This window comes from Mytilus edulis, chromosome 8, assembly GCF_963676685.1.
Source record: "Mytilus edulis chromosome 8, xbMytEdul2.2, whole genome shotgun sequence".
Classification (NCBI taxonomy): Eukaryota; Metazoa; Mollusca; class Bivalvia; order Mytilida; family Mytilidae; genus Mytilus; species Mytilus edulis.
In genome coordinates, this window is record NC_092351.1 from 67,529,147 (window position 1) to 67,545,274 (window position 16,128).

Consider the following 16,128-nt stretch of genomic DNA (forward strand, 5'->3'; position numbering starts at 1 on the left):
ATAGAATGTAAATCTAATATTGTCATTTTTCACGTTCATAACGTGATATATACAAGGCAATAAACTACGACCGGGTCAAATGTACCATACAAGTCAATTTAAAAATACGACCGGGCCTAACGTGAAATGCAGGTCAATATACCAAGACAACACCTAACTAGATTTGTACAAGTCATTAAACTACGATCAAGTATTATATTATGATAAAAGTCAACAAATTACGACCAGGCCTGACGGGACATACATACATATTACAGAAAACATGTTCTTTTCCATACTTGCCCTTGTATATAATCTCGAGACTTCCATATCGACCCGAGATGTTAATCGAGGACTGAAAATGGTCGAAAGATGAGACCATATAAAAAAGAAGATGTGGTATGATTGCCAATGAGACAACTCTCCACAAGAAACCAAAATGACACAGAAATCAACAATTCTAGGTCACCATACGGTCTTCAACAATGAGATATTTGAGAGAGTGTGAAAATCAGCCCTCTAATTTACCAAAATTCCCACCCTGTCGGGCCCTGATCAGAACCTGACACCTTCAGCACTGTAATGATCGGTCTTAACCAATAGACCACGAACTATTTGCAGACGGTCTCGTCTGATACGTTACAGCAACATTGAGTGGGTAGATACAGGTAATTTCTTTGGTTATATTGCGGACTTTTCTACTCGTTTAAAGGATAGTATACCTAATGACTTCGCGGTTCAGCTAGCAATCACGCTGACCAAAGATAATGCTGTTATGCTGTTATGGTAATCACGTGCTCTATTTTAAAGGATAATTGAAGTCAACTATTGCATGCATAATTTCTGATTTTCCAATTTTAGAAACTGGACTATAGTAGGTGTATATATCGTGGTATTCAAACATTGAGACAATTCATGTTAATAGTAATACCATAGTTTATTTCTGTTCATTTGGAAAAACTATTTCTTTGAGGTTCACAGTTTATTTTTAATTTTAATTTTGATCACAAACTCTGGTGTAGTGTAATTTGAAAGAGCTGGTACAACGAACCTCATACCTTTCAGCTTGTGAAGCTGAATACACTCTCTGTCTAACGATTGAAAAGTCTTAAGACAGGGTTCCGAGTTATCAAGTCTTAGGACAGATATTTCGATCATGGTTATTTCCCTTCTCACATGTAGATTTTCTCCTGACAGCTGAATTACCAATTGCATTTTTAGTCGGTTGGGTTGATCACTACGAGTATAAAGAAAAATGGAAAAAAGAGACTAACTTGAAGATTTATTTTGAATGTCGACACAAACCAACCGATTAAAATGCAAATGCAAATTTCATAATACTAGATCCGCACCTGGCACGAAGCTTGTTTTATTTAATCAAACCTACTCTCTTGTTATGTTACTTCGGATTAACCATATTTTTCATTTTTTAGTATTGTGCTTTTTTTTATATTATTATATCCCCATGTCGTTAAAATACTGAAACAATAGAATCTTAAGAGAGATAGCGTATCAACATTTTTTTTTAACGTTTTCAAGACAAAACAGTAATTTCAAACACATCCGAACGTGAACCCAATACAAGTTAATATAGTTCTATACATATGTGACACTGTAAACAGTAAGCCTTTTCCCCCAAAGACTTGACAGCTTAGATTTTTTTTCTATCTTTGATTCGTTTTAAATAGTTCTAATTTATTAGTTTTAAAGCAAGAACTCATCTATTTTCTAAAACATGCCATCAGATTCAATCAATCGATAACATATCAAATTTATGTAATTAATATAATTAGATATTTCTACCTGAGTGACGTTTACATTCGGACGTCAAACACGCGACTCTACACTAGAGTTGATGTAAAGCAATGAATGTAAATTTGATAGATGCTTTTTGTGCTTCTTTGTTGAATATTTGTTTGTTTTTGTTCTAAATGAGATTGTGACACAGTGATGACTGCTGTACCCCTATTTTGACAATTTTACCTATCATGTCTGTTTAGTTCACGCATCGTTGAAAATATAATATAATTTAATGCGACTGTCATACAAGTGAGAGGTTTAGAGCTATAAAACCAGGTTCAATCCACCATATGACAGCTGTTGTCCATTCGTTTGATGTGTTTTATCATTTGATTAGGGACCTTCCATTTTGAATTTTCCTCGGAGTTCAGTATTTTTGTAGTTTTACTTTTTAACCTGTAGCCAAAGTAGAACAGACGATATGTCTGTTGCTGAAGGCCAAATATCTGCTTATGTTCCGACCTTTATCCCGGACGTCCTACCTGTATGTAGTAGAATCGACCTTTATTTGAATCACCCTCTACAGCTGTAATTGAACCGTGGAATCCGTATCAATTCTAGTTTGAACACAGGTCTTGTTACCAGTGATATTTGAAGGAGGTGAACACCAGCCCTCTAATTTACCAGAATGTGCACCCCGTCGAGCCCTGATCAGAACCAAACACCTTCAGCACTGTAATCATCGGTCTTAACCAATAGACCACAAATCAACACTACATATTGTATTGCTTTTAATTTTGTTCTCGTCTTGAATAGTTTGAACTATTTTCAATGGAAGACAAACAAAAACAAGCACAATTAATGAATGTTTATGTATGCTACCTTATCTAACATTATTTATACTTTGTTTTAGGTACTGGTATTATATAGACTGACCATTACAGCAAATATCAAAAGCAATCAATCAAGTAAAACACAGCTGTCATCTTCCTGACATGATACAGACATTATCCGTTCAAATTCGTAAAAAAACCTATATTACTAGATGCCCTTGTCGAAAAATAACAATGATCATATCAAATTTTACCACAATGATATACAATGTTATATAGACAGATATAAACGTCAGATATATCTACATTTCTAAAAGCTGTACCAACACTGACCATCGTCTATTTATGGGGTGTAGAATGCATTAACGTAAAACATAGAATAATAAAGACACAAACAATCTGAAAGTGCCCTGTTTAATAAGCGGTACATATTTCAGAGACAGAACACATTTGCAAATTGTTCTGATATACTATATACTTTAATTAAGTAAAACATCAATTGAAGTGCTATGGTTGTATTGAAAGATGAGCGCTGTAATAAATAAATGTAAATTATAGCAATTCCATTTGTGTTTCATCGCTCATTACAGTTAGTAATGTGGAAGATGCATTACATTGTCAGATACAATTACCAAAAAAATGAAAATAAATGTAATTAAACGAAAACAAAAAACAACTTGTTTCAGAAATAATGTGCAATCATTTAACTTATTTGTAATTCGATACAATAAATAACAGCAAAGGCCAATAATAAAGATGTTTTATCTGATAACCTATGTTCTATCGTTTGTTCAGAGGACCAACTATGTTATGTATCAGGATAATGATGCAGGTTGGCTTGCTTAACGTACTCTCTGGTATCAATCAATAAAAACAGACAAATTTACTTACAATTAACTAATCATTTGAAAGACTGGTTCTTGTTTGCTTAGACTTTACGCACGGTAATGCGTTCGGATTAAAATTACGTTATTATATGATTTAAAAACAGCAACAATTTGCCAATACAAAATAAAATCACCAACATCCATATATCTACAGAAAGGCCCGGACATGTTTTTCTTATTTTAAGTTAATTCTATAAATTTTTGCACCATACATTTATTTTATTGAACACACAAATCTTACTTTTACGTTAAAAATTGCATGTCCGGCGTAACATTTCAAACTAAATAAAATGCATTTTTCTATGTTCCGTTGTAATTTTGCACATAAAATCTGCGAAATTCAGTATACCAGCTTCCTACTAGATTTATATTATAACATCATACCCGTTTTTTGGTATTGGCTAAAATTTGAAGCAAGCCTTCAACGAAATATTCAGCAAAGGAACCTGTCTTATTGTGTTATGAGGAAAGTTTATCAACATTTCAGTATTATTATTATCCCTATAAAGTAATAAAATCTTATTAAAACTATACTCAATAGAAAGTTCTGAAAAAAATAAACATTTCCAAAGTCTCAAATGTAAATAACAAAAAACTTTTCTTGAAGCAGAATTTAAAAAAATCGAATGTCTAGTCACTATAGCTATGTCCAAACGTTATTTTTGTCCATTCCTTAGGTAAAACATGTTGTATAAATACTAAATGTGCATTTATAATACAAAACTAACATATTTATAAGATACAAACTATAAGTTCATATAAATGGCTAAATGAGTCGGGTGTTTTCACAAATATGATGACCTTACAATTTTTGTCGGAAAGCATTCCCTATGTCTAGCCATTATGTCCAAGGGCGTCATTTTGACGTTTCTGCACAGTGGCGTCTTTTATACAAATACACACTATTTACGAACTGTTTATGCAGTCAAAATGATGCCGGGAAATGTTCATTCCAAAATGGTCTGCTGAATCAAAATAACACGCTGATTAGAAAAACACACACACATAAGGAATAAACCCTTTATAGACATATGGGAAAAGGGGGATGGGGCGAGGGATAATTTCTAATGGACAAAAGTTTTCACGCAAATCTAAAACACCTTTATAGATTAGAAACCGATTAGAATCCGAGGTACAATGGTCTTATAATTTTTAAAGAATTAAATAAATACGTATTTGTAAAATAAACCCATTAGTGCTAAAAAGATAGAGAAATAGTATAAAAACTCGCACAGACACATACAAATATTGGACAAAAGTGAGTTCAATCTAAAAAAAAAACCATTTCAACTAAAATCCTTAAAAAAGAAATATTGCTGAATTGTTATATGACCGATTTTTATGAAATAAATACCATAAGTGTTCATGTTCAATTTGTCAAAAAATGTTCAGCTATATTTTTGTTTTCATGTGTCCCTCCGGGAGCAAGAATTTTTTTAAAGGTTGCTATGTATCCTATCCAAAATAGAATTGGAAAAATTTGCAGTTGTTTTCATCTCATTACAGATCAGAAAATAAAAACGATCCTTACTTAATTGCCTTATACATGATGAATTTTGAAACATTTCTTCAGCTTATTGTATTTATTTGATAAAAGTCGATCGAGTATACTAGGTTCTCCGCTCTTGATAACAAAATGTCAAAGTTAGTATATGGCGTCACATTTGTCAATTATACATGTTACGTCTTGCGACGCAATACCGTGCGTAACGTCCCAACGATCACTGGTACTATTAGTTACATAGTGTGCTAGTGACCTAATACGGTATATATGGGGTCAGTAAATTCCATATGGGGTGAGAGCGAAGCTCGAATCCCCATATGGAATTTACTGACCCCATATATACCGTATTACGTCACTAGCACACTATGTAACGAATTTATCTTACCGACTATCTTAACGTGTGAAATTAAGACTACTGATTCTCAAAACGAGCAAGTCTTCAATACTGTTAGCGCTAAGAAAATACTTCCATTGATCCTACAAAAACAGATGCCAACAATAACGACTTGTAAGGTTTAAATGTGTTTTATGAATTTGTTTCAATCTTAATCATCAATTTCTTCGTCTGTTGGAACTTTTAAGATTTTTCTCAGTACCGTTTTGTTTTTATCAAAGGGACATAGCACCATTACTAACCGTGTATGAAATAAGCCCCGCCCCTTTTTACCTAATAAGGAATATAAAGGGACGTAACTCCACTACTAACCGTGTATGAGATAAGCCCCGCTTCCCTACTAACCTAATATCAAATATACACGGTTTGCACGCGGACGCTTTTAACCAATCATATTCCTGGAAATGTATAGGAGGTAAGATAATTGTATATATTTTCAAACTTAACAATATACACAATGAAATCATAAGGTTGGATTGTGATATAGGACTGTAAAATTGAAGCAGAGTGCGCATTGGGTAGAGGCAGAGAGTGAACTCCTCTCAAATATGTAATACATTACACGACTTCTCATTCGTGTTTACATTATAAAACTATCTTGATCAGATTTTAATTACAACACATTTGTTTTCTATCTGTGTGATTCATCATATAGATTATTAACAGCAGTTTAATCTAGTGCATCCACCGAAAAGGTCAAGTGAAGAAGAAAAAACATCTCTAATGATTATTTGGAAACTCAAGGAAAGAAATATTTCAAACTTGTTCACTTTTTTAAAAATGTTTTATGATCTTTTATGTGGCATGTTGAAAAACTTTATTTTATAAAAAAAATCTCATATCGAAGATATATTTAATTACTTTGAGAATATTACACAATGATGATAATATTTAAACACAGCTTAAGTGGAAGTGATTGATTTTTACTGAACTTTATCACGACAATTGCAATTGTAAATATCAATGCCCGACGATACCTGTGTATACTCTTCAATGCAGATAATGTACTTTTTCATGATATAATAGCATTTGCTGAAGAGCATTTATTAGGCTGTGAATGCTGTGTAAATATACTGCATGCAGAAACCTTAACAACATTTCTTGCTGAGTGGCCACCGTTTGTCATTACAGAGTATACGAATACGAGATCACCATCCGGGGCTATAAACGGTAATAATTCCCTAGGACGTTTCAAGATACCTCATTTTTGTATTTCTTAATTTGGTGTCGTGTTATAATTGTCAATGGACACACACTAAATATTAGGCCAAAATAACTTACCAAAGACTTTTAAAGAATATTTGACGATCTTGAATTTTATCACTTCTACCTTATGCTTTTGTACAAATTGAATTAAAAGCAGAGGTAATGAAATGTAATCTATTGACACTTCATTCTTTCACACACCCGACGTAACCTACAACGAGGAAACAACACTCTTTCATGCGAGTTCACTGCTGATCTTCGTTTTGGAATCCACTTTGATTCTGGGTATAAACTAATCATATATACCTGCGCTAAAAATTTATAGGCCATACTCATCCGTGACGCTCTAATAAAAAATGTCAAATAGGGTACGACGTTGAAGAGCATTAAGGACCCAATTTTGTAAAAGGTTTTATCAAATACTGTTAATGTTATCTATTCATGGGGAGAAAGTCCTTAGAATTTGGAAAAATTCATTGTTTTGTAAACAGTTAATATCTAATGTTTATAACTATGACCATATCAATGATAATTCATATCAACAGAGTGCTGACTTCTGGCCTGATCTTACCCTCAGTGAGAAAACATTAACCAGCAGTGGCACCAACTCATGAGTTGTAATAAATCATCATACATACCAGGCTGAACATTTTGTATGCCAGACGCGCGTTTCGTCTACAAGACTCATCAGTGAATATCCATCTAAAATTAAGGACAATATTACTGTTCCGTACCATATGTGTATTTTAACAATACTTTTTTTCTGTAAATATAAAGAAAAAGTCAAATCACAAAAATACTGAACTCAGAGGAAAATCAATTCGGAAAGTCCATAATCACATGGCAAAATCAAATAACAAAACGCATCAAAAACGAATGGACAAGAACTGTCATATTCCTGACTTGGTACAGGCATTTTCAAATGTAGAAAATGGTGAATTGAACCTGGTTTTGAAGCTAGCTAAACCTCTCATTTGTATGACAGTCGCATCAAGTTCCATTATATTGACAACGATGTGTGAACAAAAAAAAAAATAAAAAAAAAATAGGCAAAAATGTCACAAATAGGGGTAAATAGTCTAATTCGATAGGTCACATTCGTGAAAAAGAACGGGATGGTAGTTACGACATAAGGAACATATCCGATATCATCTGTGAAACGGATATTCCATAACGGTCAACCAACTCGTGATGGCGTCCGTAAAATTTACAAAGTGATGATTTCAACTTCACCATTTGGAACTCTTGTTTTAAAAATGAAAATTCACATAATTTGGAAGCTGAAATCATCTCTTGTCGTAAAGTTTTGTTTTCAACCGACCCTCTTAGTCAATTTCTAGATATAAGTCATAATCAAATGGCAAAATCAAAAGCTCAAACACATCAAACGAATGGGTAACAACTGTCATTTTCCTGACTTGGTACAGGCATTTTCTTATGTAGAAAATAGTGGATTGAACCTGGTTTTATAGCTAGCCAAACCTCTCACTTGTATGACAGTCGCATCAAATTCCATTATATTGTCACCGATGCGTGAACAAAACAAACAGACACAATAGGTAAAAATGTCAAAAATAGGGGTACAGCAGTCAACATTGTGTTATCATCTTAATCACTATAAAAGCAACAAATATAACGAAGAAGCACAAAAAGGCTTACATCAAATTAACATCCTCATTTTGATTATATTATACGATTTTATTTGTCTATGTAAAATGCACCCATCAAGGAAGGAGGGTTTACAGTACTGGTGTAAAATTGCGCGTTTGAAATTCGCACAGGTAGACATGAAATAATTTAGTCGTTCAAAGTATGACGGGATGCATAAATACAGTCACGCAAAATAGATATAACAAAAACTGACTTAACAGTTAAAGTAGTAATAATAAATAAAATAATAGTGTGGTTTAAAGTATGACGAGATACATAAGTACAGAGTCACGTCAAATGTATATCACAAAAAAGTGGGTTAACAGTAAACGTAATAATGAAGAGTTTCTTGACATGAAAATGTGATTTATTTTATAATATGATAACAATTGTTACTTGATGAAAATAAACTGTTAATAAATTTTACCTAAGTTTAAATCATAGTGAATGATCATTATCGATTTGTCCTCACGAAACACAATATGTCGACTTACTGATCAACAAGAATACAACTGAAAGATTTGTCCTCACGAAACAGAATATGTCGACTTACTGATCAACAAGAATACCACTGAAAGATTTGTCCTCACGAAACACAATATGTCGACTTACTGATCAAGAAGAATACAACTGAAAGATTTGTCCTCACGAAACACAATATGTCGACTTACTGATCAACAAGAATACAATTTAAAGTAAATGTATCACTGTGATTTTATCCCTCGGGCGCTGATAAGGATATTCAATTTTTTTCTTCTTTGTTTTTGGTGTTTAAATTTTATTTTTAAATTCAAAAAAAGGGGGACGAAAGATACCAAAGGGACAGTCAAACTCATAAATCTAAAACAAACTGACAACGCCATGGCTAAAAATAAAAAAGACAAACAGAAAAACAATAGTACACACGACACAACATAGAAAACTAAAGAATAAACAACACGAACCCCACCAAAAACTAGGGGTGATCTCAGGTGCTCCGGAAGGGTAAGCAGATCCTGCTCCACATTAAATTCAAAGTTATCTTTGGACAGGCATACCTAACTATTTTGTTTCAAAAGATAAAAAAAAAGAATTAAAAACCTCTGGGATATCTTCTTTACATAATAAAATTGAGAATGGAAGTATGGTCTACATTTAGATCAATACATTGTTCAGAACTAAGAAATCAAAAGTTATAACGACCAGTCTGTTAGTCTGCTATGTTTCCATCTTTAGAGACACTTTCATTTATGAACCTTGTGTTATCGTACCTTTCATTATTATTCTTACATGACACGGAATTATTAACAGTCAGATTTATAATCAGAACGCACCAACAACAACCGTATTTTCCTATCATTCATTTGGAGATGTCGGCAATGATAACAAAAATGGTCAATGCAATTATTGTCCTGTAGAAACAATTGTTTAGAAAAGTACCGATTATAAGGTTGTCTGCATATTGATATTGTAATATAGAATCTGCGATTCACAATATGAAGCATTTTATTGATTGAGTACAGCGAACGAGTACAAAAAAGCTTCATATTCCTATGAGCAGATGTTATTTCACAATATTAATATGTAGACATTCTGATTATTGATTTGCAGGATTGTTTTTACGTATTTTACATGATAGAAATAAGTGTTTTCATTGTCACACCAGCAAACTGGAAAGTTACTTGATGAGTACTAGTCAATCTTACCAACGTCAGTTCCTGCATTATTGCGTCGCTGATATTTACGAGTTAAAGATATTAAAGCCGAGTAACCGTATTCGACGTAACAAATCCGTGGTATTAAGTTTTATTAAAAGTGGAGTAGAGCGATACAGACAGTAGAACGACAGATAACGAGTATTCAGTGACAACTACCACTAAACAATGACTGCTATATCAATTAACAATTAATGCCTGTTTATGATATTAAGCTTGATAACATTACTTTTTTAGACTCTATTTTTCTCAAAGAATTGTAAAGCTGTGGCTCACTAAATATTTTTCTCTTTTTTACTCTATAGGAAAATCAAAACACACCGAATAAACATTAGGTACAACACTTTTTACCAGTATCATTATTTATCTTACCTCCTATACATTTCCAGGAATATGATTGGTTAAAAGCGTCCGCGTGCAAACCGTGTATATTTGATATTAGGTTAGTAGGGAGGCGGGGCTTATCTCATACACGGTTAGTAGTGGACTTACGTCCCTTTATATTCCTTATTAGGTAAAAAGGGGCGGGGCTTATTTTATAAACGGTTAGTAATGGTGCTATGTCCCTTTGATAAAAACAAAACGGTACTGAGAAAAATCTTAAAAGTTCCAACAGACGAAGAAATTGATGATTAAGATTGAAACAAATTCATAAAACACATTTAAACCTTACAAGTCGTTATTGTTGGCATCCGTTTTTGTAGGAGCAATGGAAGTATTTTCTTAGCGCTAACAGTATTGAAGACTTGCTCGTTTTGAGAATCAGTAGTCTTAATTTCACACGTTAAGATAGTCGGTAAGATAAATTCGTTACATAGTGTGCTAGTGACGTAATACGGTATATATGGGGTCAGTAAATTCCATATGGGGATTCGAGCTTCGCTCTCACCCCATATATACCGTATTAGGTCACTAGCACACTATGTAACTAATATCACCTGCTCAAAGTTAATAAAATGCTTTAGCATCCATTTTTGTTTTGGCATCATATTGTAACATGTAACCGGGCGGGGACGTATATATATTTTTATCCTCGGGTTCGTACCAGTTTCCTGGGATTTGAAAAGCAATTCAAAAGTTCGAAAGTCAATAAAAAGTTTACACTATCACTATCAAATATGAAACAAATACTATACTACATAAAACGAATTTCAACACCTATCAACCTAACCCGAACCTGTTAAATTAAGAACAGATTACTGTTTAAAACCCTTTCAGTCCGATACTGTTTAAACCAACTGTTGCAAACTATAGTCTGAAACCTAAATGTATGAAACTGGTTTGAAACATAAATGTATGAAACTGCTAAAACCTAAATGTATGGAACGGGTCTGAAACCTAAATGTATGAAACTGGTCTGACGGTTTGGGACTATTGTCTGAAACCTAAATGTTTGGAACTGGTCTGAAACCTAAATGTTTGGAACTGGTCTGAAACCTAAATGTTCGGAACTGGTCTGAAACCCAAATGTATGGAACGTGTCTGAAACCTAAATGTTCGGAACTGGTCTGAAACCTAACAAAACGATTGTATGGAAACTATTCAAACTGTTGCAACAACTGTACAGGTAAGATTAAAGCGTCTGATAGCAACCAAGGATAAAGGGATGATTTTAGATACAGTTTTCAACGATAAAAAGATTAAATGGGAAACTCATAATAGAGATATCGGAAAATATATAACTGTAGAAATATTATGACCTTCTTAAACTGCAAATTCGTAACAATATTATCAGATTCAGAAATTGTTTATTCAGTCTTTTCTTTAAAATTAGTAACGTGAACACATATAGTTGTCGTTTGTTGCTGTCTGTCATATTTATTTTTCGTTGATTGTGTTCTCATATTCCAGGCCGTTAGTTTTATCATTTGATGTCATGTCAGGACCATTAATAACGTTCTTTACGGTACGAGTTTGGCTAATTATTGACCAGTATGGTGACATACATAAGGCCGTTAGTATTTTCGTTTGACTAGTTTTACATTTGTCATTTCGGGGCCTTTTATAACTCACTATGCGGTATAGGCTTAGTTCATTGTTGAAAGCCGTACGGTGACCTATAGTTGTTGATTTCTGTGTCATTAGGTCTCTTGTGACGAGTTGTCTCATTGTCAATTATATCACATCTTCTTTTTTTTATTATAAGTGCTTAAATCCACGTATTTTTCCTAGTGAATGTTTGTCTCATTAGCAATTATACAACATCTTTTTATTTATAAATATGAATTTTTATTCTAAATTTTCGTACATATACCAAAATGAGTAAATTATACCTTTTAGATTTCTTTTGGTGGTCCGTTGGCGAGCTTGAGACTATATATGATTTTCAAGTAGAAACATTTTTCCAGGATGATTTACACGCAATGATGTTGTAGAAGTGACAAGTAGACTATAAATCAATGCAACAGTACCCTCACAAAGGGGAATTTAGTGATTTTATTAAATAAAAATTATTTTTTAATCTATATTAATTATGTGTTCCAGGAAAGATGCAACCTTATTAAAAACAAAGACATATGGAGTGTTTTCAAATGAGTCTTTATTTAAAGGAATATGCTTTTTTTAGCATCGGATAAAATCGGTGATCGTTAGTAGTGCTCAGAATATTGAAAACATGAAAATATCATAAATTGAAAAGCAATCGAAATAAATAACTAAAACATAACACTAAAAAGAACTTCTATGAGTTGCAAAGATTGAAAAATCTTATATTGTATTCAATATATATTATATAACTTTGTATTAAGAAAAAACAAACTCATAGCAGCCAGTTTGATAGTCTCTTTCAATTTAATCTATAAGATTCTCTTTTTTGAAAATCTAGCATTATAATGCAACAAATAAAGAAATCATTAAATGTCAGATTTATAACCGGTGTGTATTAACAACCTCACTGTCTTGTTGCTCATTTAGAGATAATGGCAATGAAAATCCCTCAAAATGGCTAAAGCAATTATTATCCTGTAAAAACAAGTGAAGATAAACGATGATACTGTGTAAATGACCATGAAATAATGAATGCCGTGTTAGCCATCAGTTAACATTTGATGTGACCTCAAGCTTGATTACATTTCTTTGCTTGAATTGGATCGTTTGTTTACTGTTTAATACGAAACAATGACAAATCGGATAAATAAACCATACCATGATATGTCAATACTTTTAATATATTTTACCAGTATCATTATTCACCTGCAAGGATTAAGATAAAATCTTTTCACACACATTTTTGAATTGATATAATATATAAGGCAATACATGTGGAAATTATCCTTTAAATCTTTGTCTTTTGTTTTATAGATTATTTAATTAAGTTGTGTGTTTAAGAGAGAGGCGACAGATTCCAAAGGAACAGGAATTTATTAGTTTTTGTGATGAACACAAGCAATGACTTAATTAGTGGACAATGCTCAATGATTCATGCTTTTCTCTGCTCCTTGCGACATACTCTATGTTCAGACAAGAGCCTCGGTAGCGTTGGTCTTAATAATTAAATAACTACAGTATTAGCATGTCAATACTAAAATTGTAAGTATGAACCCGACACATTGCAGGACCGTGCGACTCTTATCCTCCAGTTATAAAAAACTGATCGCTATGATTGCGCTGAAAGTGGCGTTAAACATTCGACAATAAACTTATCCAATCAACAGCAGAATTTTCGTTTCAATTGTTGTGCCAGTGTTACATACCCAAAACTATTGTAACAGGAGGGGTCGGTGACGACAACTCCCTGGGCTAGGCCTCCGTCACTAATCGATCCTCGGGATACCTGATACTAGTGTCAGATTTCGGAAGAATATAGAAAATGCAACAATAGTATATTTACAAATGTACAGCATTCAGATAAAACATAGTCAAATAAAATAAAAATAAAATAGTTATTCAAAATTAAAGTTAAAAGATTCAGAAATAGTTATAGAGTTCAAACGAAATGGAAAAAGTCAAATGAATTAAAATGAAATAGATATTCAAAAAAACAAGTTTAAGTTAACTGTATACTTCGCGTTGTGTTATAAAATTTAGACAATCGTATCAAAATAAAGCCAATGTAGTTGCTGTTTAATAACTCGAGTGGAATGATTTATTTCTGCGATTAATTTGTATTTAAGAGCTGGTATATAAGAGAAGGGTGACATTGCTAAATAAAATTGAGAATGGAAATGGGGAATGTATCAAAGAGACAACAACCCGACCAAATAAAAAACAACAGCAGAGGGTCAGCAACAGGTCTTCAATGTAGCGAGAAATTCCCGCACCCGGAGGCGTCCTTCAGCTGGCCCCTAAACAAATATATACTAGTCCAGTGATAATGAACGCCATACTAATTTCCAAATTGTACACAAGAAACTAAAATTAAAATAATACAAGACTAACAAAGGCCAGAGGCTCCTGACTTGGAACAGGCGCAAAAATGCGGCGGGGTTAAACATGTTTGTGAGATCTCAACCCTCCCCCTATACCTCTAACCAATGTAGAAAAGTAAACGCATAACAATACGCACATTAAAATTCAGTTCAAGAGTACACTACCGGCTCATATATACATGTGGAAAGTTGTCTTCGCCCCCAACTGAGCAACTTCTGATCAAGTGATAAGTAAAATGTTATGTTGTGTCTTGTTTACTATTAATTTTTTTTTAGCCATGGCGTTGTCAGTTTACTTTCGATCTATGAGTTTGACTGCCCTTCTGGTATCTTTTGTCATTCTTTTTTTTTTATCACTTTCAAGATATTAATCAAATATGGTATTGAAGAAAAATTGAATAAATTGATATCCGTTATATAAAGTAATAAGACATTTGACTATGTTGTATGGTTCCATCATTTTGTGGTTTTATACAAAACAAAAATAAATTTCTTCATGGTTTTATTGAATCTTTTGTAAGAATTTATTAAAAAAATACAAATTGACTTTTCGAATGTTATTTATGTATTGCTGCATATGTTCCATGAAACCAATAATACTTGCACGAATAACTATGCTTAAATGATAGATAAAGCCATATAGGTGTTATGCAATTCTTTTTTTTTTTATGAAAATGTCTTTTGCATCGGCTGAAAAATATCCGAACATATCATAAATTGAGTGCAATTAATTCAAAGTTACACTAATTGAATCATCTGTTGATAGCGATGGAATGAAACACGTATTTCTTTTAGATTAACTAAGAATTGAAAAGTTATTACGCAGAATCAGCTAGTCACGTGTGAGTACATTTGTAAGAAATTGTCATTCAGACATCTAGTGCGATTATGAACTAAACCTTACATGGCATTTTATTTTTCAAAAGTCAGGTTCATAACCTTTGTAGATCAATAACTGCATCTCCCGGCCATTCAGTTCCAAATGTGGGCAATGCAAAACAATGGTCGATGTAATTATTATTTTGGTAGAAACAAGTGATCATAAACGATGATTTAGTGGTAAAGAACATTAAATAATGAATGCCGTGTAAGTTAACAATTGATGTTTGTTAGTAACCAAAGGCTTTATTACATTTATTACATTTCTATGCAGGAATCAAATTAGTTGTTACAGAGAATTGATTTCCCAGTTCTAGCTCATTCCGTCAAAAAAATTAATGTATACATTCATGTACTCTTCAAAGTAAGGAAGCAAAAATACAAAAAATCGAACAACGAAATGGCACAAAAGATATGTTAGTTTTTCAATAAATTATATTAGTACTATAAGTCATCTGCACGAATTAAATAGAAAGTAAACATACATCTTTCTACCATCATATTCTTGCATTATGCATAAGACAATCTTTTTTCTTCTAAGTTGACATTGTGCTCAATTGCTCTGTTATTGCATTTCTCTTGGCTTCCTGTACTGTTTGGTCGTTATTGTTATCTAATCTAAAGTAAAAATCACCAAAATTACAGTGTAGAAGAGTATGCTTCATTCCAGGGAATGAAATATGTGCCTTCTTCTTTCTTTAGATAACGTCGAATAAAACAATATGATCAGTACATGGCAATGAAACAACTTCATTAAGACACCGAAAAAGAAGTAAACAAACTGGCACATTTAGACTATTATTGTATTTACTGATACTGGAATTGTTATACCTCATGTATTAATATTATTTTTACTAAAGTTCTTTTCTGCAACTGATTTACATTGCCCGAAATCATGTAAAAGAGGGGGAGGTTTTAGATCTATAAAATATCTTTTGACCTTTTCCTATGTTCATGGACTGTCCAAATTCAATTCAAGAATTGAATGCTTCTTT